Source organism: Rhamphochromis longiceps, linkage group LG4 (assembly GCF_057381845.1).
Source record: "Rhamphochromis longiceps isolate RC_006_pf linkage group LG4, R_longiceps_female_GT1.1, whole genome shotgun sequence".
Taxonomy (NCBI): domain Eukaryota; kingdom Metazoa; phylum Chordata; class Actinopteri; order Cichliformes; family Cichlidae; genus Rhamphochromis; species Rhamphochromis longiceps.
In genome coordinates, this window is record NC_140560.1 from 24,167,086 (window position 1) to 24,173,172 (window position 6,087).

General features: G+C 39.4%; 1 protein-coding gene across 2 annotated transcripts in view; it reads right to left on the minus strand.

Moving 5' to 3' along the window:
• Positions 1 to 6,087, minus strand: part of coro7 (coronin 7) — a 105,570-nt gene that overhangs the window by 20,812 nt on the left and 78,671 nt on the right. The window lies entirely within an intron of this gene.

Genomic DNA, 6,087 nt, shown 5'->3' on the forward strand with positions numbered 1-6,087 from the left:
GACATAACTAGCTCCAACGAGACCAAAAGGGAATAACCAGACCATATGGAAATGAGAAAAAGCCCCAAATCACAATCATAAAAAGTATTAAAAACAAAATAATAAATATATGAAAAACAGGAGCCATTTTTAAATTTTCTTTATGACATCCTGTCTGTGTTCCCAAAGGCAAGATTTAGTAGCACAGCTTTTTAATCCCCCCCCCCCCCCCCCCCCCCAAAAAAAAGCAAAAACAAAAACATGAGAAAGGGTAAAAATATATTTTGTGTAACCACCCAAGCCCTTTTTTAAAACCCTAAACAATAAGTAAAATTCAGGATACGCACTGTTCCTTGAGCCATACTGGGCCTGATTAACCAACGATGGACGGCACAACACACAATAATAATTTATGTGTGAAAGGTTCCTCTAAGGAAGACAGCTTTATGAGGAACACACTGACATATAATGTTTAGACCTCGCAAGAGAGGATGGGTGGAAACAGACGACACTTCACTTTTATCTGATATGGTGTATCTAATGTTAGCATTATGTGTTTGCACTTACACAAATAGTGACAACTTCTGCTTCTTTGCTGCACGCTGTGTTGACCATATTTCTCTGTCCCTTTCAAGTTCCCATAGCAGCCACTAATTAACCATGCATGTTCTGAGGTACTCCCTCTTCTTTTCCAGGTTTCTTCCCCTCTGCACGGCACTATACTTCCCATGGACATCCTCCTGCCGGGTGCTGTGGGAAGAAAGGCAGCTCAAGCCTTAAGAGGAGGTCCCAGCCTGTCTCTAGGCAGCCCACACATACACTCCCGTCAAAGCGCATTTATGTGTGACGGGAAGACATGTAGTTGTGGACAGAGGAGGATGGCGTGCATGTGCACAAAACGCAAATGTACAGAGTTGCAAATATTTATGCACATACACTAAACACTAAAGAAGGACATAATCTCCTCAACCTCTCAATGAGACAGAGGATGGAAAATTAACGACTAATCATTCCCACGCTGTCCTAGGAAAGTAATGCAGCTTTTGTGCTTTTCAAAATTTCAAAAAGTAACAGATGTTAGGCATTCCTGAAACACTTGTGTAACAAAATAACGTTGAAGGAATAGCCAGAGAAAAGCAAATTAATATTCACACTTTGTGTGACCAGAGATTTGTCACAGGGAAAAATCTTGAAAATTATGACAAATGGTTTAGCAAATGTGCATAGCTGCATTGTTTGGTTACAAAATGTGCCATCAGTGTTACTCTCTAAAATTTGATGGACACTGTTTTTGGAGCCAAAAGAAAAAAAAAAGAGAGATCATAAAGCTAGCTTTGTTTGTTTAAAAGACAGCATTTTGTTGTGCCGGCTGACAACACGTGGAATGAGTGAATAAGTGAAATGTCATTTTGTGGTTACCATGCTCTCATTCTCACTCATTGTTGTCCCGTGTTTGCTCCAAGGATGCTTTTCTTGGGTTTTTTTGTCCCAAAAAGCTCCTAAAAGTAAAAAGCCACAGGCATGCTGTGAACAACAAAACATGAACACCTCAAACCGAGGCACACGTTTGTGTGTTGGCAAAGATCTGCAGACGTGACAATGAAGGTTAGGCCTTTGTAGTTTCACTTCAGTTCAATGATATTATAAGCACCAATTCACAGTAGCTGGTCCACTATGAGCAAGGACTTGGCAATGGTGGGAAGGAAAAACTCCCTTTTAACAGGAAGAGACCTTCGTGAGAACCAGGCTCAGAGAGGGGCAGAAACGTTTTTGCAGCAGAGGAAAAAGAGAAGAAGAAGAAAAGCAGGAGTGCATTATAGAGACAAACAAAGGAAGAGAAACGACAAAGGTTATGTGGTCTGTCTATGCTCGGGTCCTAGTGGGGGTCTGTTTGTCCAGGACAAATGTGGAGATGGGTTTAAAGGGTCTTACAGCATTTGGTGTAAATATCTCATCATCTTTGTGCTTTATGTAGTATAACAAAATTAACCTGATCATTATATTATATATATTCAATAAGCCTACACTAGACAAGAGTGTAGTGAGCAAGAAAAATGGGAAAAAAGCAAAGGGGGTAATTTTCCACAAGAAAAATAACTGTTGTTGCACATGCAGAACAAACCTATAATTACAGCAAAGCAAGCACAAACAACATATAATAAGCCAAACAAGCCAACAAATATCCAACTCTAATCCCTTTTAGCTTTCTTTAGGAATAAAGGAACTGGCCCTTAAAATGTAATTGACATTAAACACTGATATTTACGGGAATGTACGTGTATTATTAAGACCCATTCAACTCATGAAAACTGAGGTCAGTAAGAAGAAAGGAAGGTAGAAGACAGTTTACACTCAGTTTAGCCTTTCTGATAACATTTTTGTGTCGCAAGGACTCAAGCAGGCAGAATAAGAAATAAAACAAGGCTTTAATGGGTGGCGGTAAAGAAACAAAAGATGGAAAGAGTCCAAGAGGAGGTCAAGCAGCAAAAAGATCAACCTAAGGGGACACAAAAGACAAATGACACACGTATACACAAAATGTGCTGATTAGGGAGTAGACAGGAGGAGGCCGAGACACAGGTGGACATAACCAACACAGGTGAAAGTAAATCAAAGCAATCAAACCGACAGAAAGCAAAACTAATGCAAGACATGAAAGAAAACCCAGAATTCAAAGTAAAAATGGGAAATAATGAAGAGAACTAATACTGACATGAGGACCAGCACCGAAGACGAACAAGGAACCGAGACGTTAACACAGAAAGATCAATTTGAAAGAAAGGCAGATGTAAATGTAAAAGTGAGATCAGAGGTCAAATGTGACAAAATGTTTGGATGTGATATTTAGAATTTCCTTATAAGACGATCACTTCCTAAAAGTTGCCAATACAAAGACAGGCAGATGAATTTAAAACAAGTGTTTTAAGAAAAAAGGCATTTTATGAACGTTTGAACTTGAAGAAGACGTCAAAGGTCCAAAGTAACGTGATATTTAGAAACACAAGGCCACCTAGAGGAAGGGGACCTTCACTGATTCGACCCACACAAGATTTAAGTGGGCTATATGCGGCCTAAAATGTAAAATGAGTTGCCATATATCATCTGCATCATATTACAAGACCTACACCTCGATCTTAAGCACATCAGTGTGCGCAAGTTTCACTAAAATCTAACCAATACTAGAAGGAATAGTAATTCTTGTGATTTGCGAATCGATGGACAGAAGCCTCGCCATAGCATCAAAAAACCCAGGAACCCAAACTAGAGACTGTGGTATTATGTGCCTTTGAGACAAAAGTGTTTCTCATACAGCTGTCTGTGTGCTATGGAACACCCACTGTCCTCACAATCATGTTAATTTTACTTTAAATTGTCATATTTCTATTTTGGATAATTATGCCAAACAGTTAATCCTGTGTTAGCTAAGATCTACAGTTAAATACAGTGTTTGGTCAAAGTTAAACATGAAATAGAGACTTTAAAGGTTACCACGTATCATGGAGGCAAGAAAATAAATAAATAAAAGACGAATGAAGACCAAAAAGATGAAGCAGATGTAATTGTTAACATCTGCTTCACTACAGGGTGGGGACAGTCTGGTTGACTCTGTGCAGCCACATATTCAGAGGACCAAATGAGACGGAAAAGAGGATTCGAGGAGAATAACAGTGAAGTGAGCTACAAGAAAATTAAAGAGCGCATCTTTTATGAAAACTGACAAGAAGAAATTTTCAGTTAAGTCCTTAAAAAAAAAAACAACTAAAAAAACAAGCATGGTGCTGTATGACTAAGTGCCTCAAGCATTAAACCCCTAGCAGGCTGCAGAACTGGCTGAGCACCAAACCAGTGTTTTATTGGTTCCCCTGGGCAGTGTTATAGGCTGCCTCACCATCTTTTACTGAGCCCTGGTGATTAGGAGCGCAACGTGCTGATGGCACGCAGAATCCTGTTACCGCCACTTTGATTTACACCCCTGACCAAATGCCTGTCCGCTAAATATGTGCAAATATGTGAAACAGATTACAGGAACGCATTGCTGCTTGGGACATTTAACCAGGAAACTATGTGAAGACGGCCAAAAATAGACTATTCTACTATTCAAGCAGTGTTTGATGAGACTGGATAATATCTGTTGACAGCAGATATTTGTTACTTTTTAACTAAGAGGCTAGAATATACTTAAAGTCAGAAAAGCTTAAATCATATTATATAAGTAATAAATATTATACAGTTAAATGCTTTATTAGCTTAAGTAGAAATGTAGATTTTGGTAACAAATCCACTAAACAGCCTCAGCCCCAGAACTGATATTACAGAGGGTAGTTATAGGAAAGAAGGATTTTAAAGTCTTTAGCTACATACAAATGACACACGAAAAACATAATAACATTTTCAATATTAAGAATTTCCACACATATAATAAAATAATAATAAAGTTATTATTACTAAGAATATGCATTATGGACTCCTTCAAATAAAAGCTGTGAAAAAAGCAGCATGGTCCTGGTGAGGATGAGGTAATATTTATGATTACTCCAGCTGGTTGCTGCAAGTTGTAAAAACAAAGCATAAAAAATTATGAGAGTCAAATCTGGAGATGCCGGACCAACACACATGAGCTGAATGACAAATATAAACGATAATACAGCACCAGGGCAGAGGCACTGACTTTGTGAACCTCAAACATATGCACTAAAATGCAGCAGGGTAAGACTTATTTACTCCTTCTTTATTTCTTCCTACCACATGAGACTTAGTTGCGGCAGTGACTCTGGAGCTGCATCTGGCCCATGCGGAACGTGTGTGAAATCATTTCTCTATTCCTGTCATTTACTGTAATGCTTTGCAGATGGAAGCCTGTGCGTTACATGGAGGAAAATGAGCGAGAGAAATTCATGAGCCACAGGCAAAGTGGAGACTGCTATCACACAGTAAATGGTAAAAAGAAAAAGAAAAGAAAAACGCAAGCATGGCTCAACAAGTGGCTAACTAAAGCACCCATTGCTCAGAAGATACTTAGGTTTGGGGGTGGTTTAAGGAGACACGTGCAATAGTGTAAGGCTACAGAGAGGTCTGCTAGTTGAATAATTCTCTTGTTGGAGTGTCTCTGCCTTCAGCCATGAGGAATTAAACCTGGCTCAAATGATCTTTTACAATTTCTTGCCAACATTAAGAGAAAAAGCAGCAACGTGCTGATAAAAATCAGCCACTGTATGCTTCAGGGATCTGTGTAATTCTGTGACATGAGGCCAAAAGCACACACCGGTGGTGACACAGTTCCAGAGAGCTATCGCCTTACTGCACCTTGTTGGGAAAGGCTGGCATTGAAATAGGCTCCCAGCTGCCAACGGGTAGTTTGTCACTGGAGTTAGGAAGTATTTGATAGCTTTCTCAGCTTGAAGACATCTCCGTCAACGAAAGCAACCATATGAGCTAATGTAAACCGCACGTACACTGTGGAGGCAACTGGCTGTCCCCCATAAGTGAATGAACAGATGAAGCATAAGAACAAATGAAAGAAACAGTTACTAACATATTATTCTCATTTAATGTGAAGTTGAATATGCCATAGATCACTTTTTAACCCCCAGCCTTTTCCATCTGATTAGGCTTTGGCCATTTCTCCGATGGGTTCTTCCATAAGGCAACAACTTCAGCTGCTAGACACACTAAAACAGTATAACTTTCTCCACCTTCTGATCATTGCTAATCTCCATTCAGATTATCCATGACTTTTAACTTTCAATCTTTCTAATCAAACCTGTTCTGGTCCACTCTATTTTTAATCTTGCAGGCACTCCCTATTTATGCAGAAGGTTAATTGGGGATCAACTGGTCACTTTGATTGACTGCTCTCACCATTCTCTGTATCCAAGCAAAAACCTGTATCAGTTTGCTTATTTCTTGCAGAGAAAGCCACAAACAGTGCTCTGAGGCAAAGTTAATGGTCCCTCAAAGGAAATGCGACTAACTTTTTGTAAAAGTAAATAGTAAGATCAGTAATGTATCTTGCTCAAAACAGGTCACGCAGGTAGGAATTAAGAAATAGTGAGCTGAAAAGAGCCTGGAATTTCTCTCCTTCGCACTCTGCAAAGCTGCAAGGTGAGA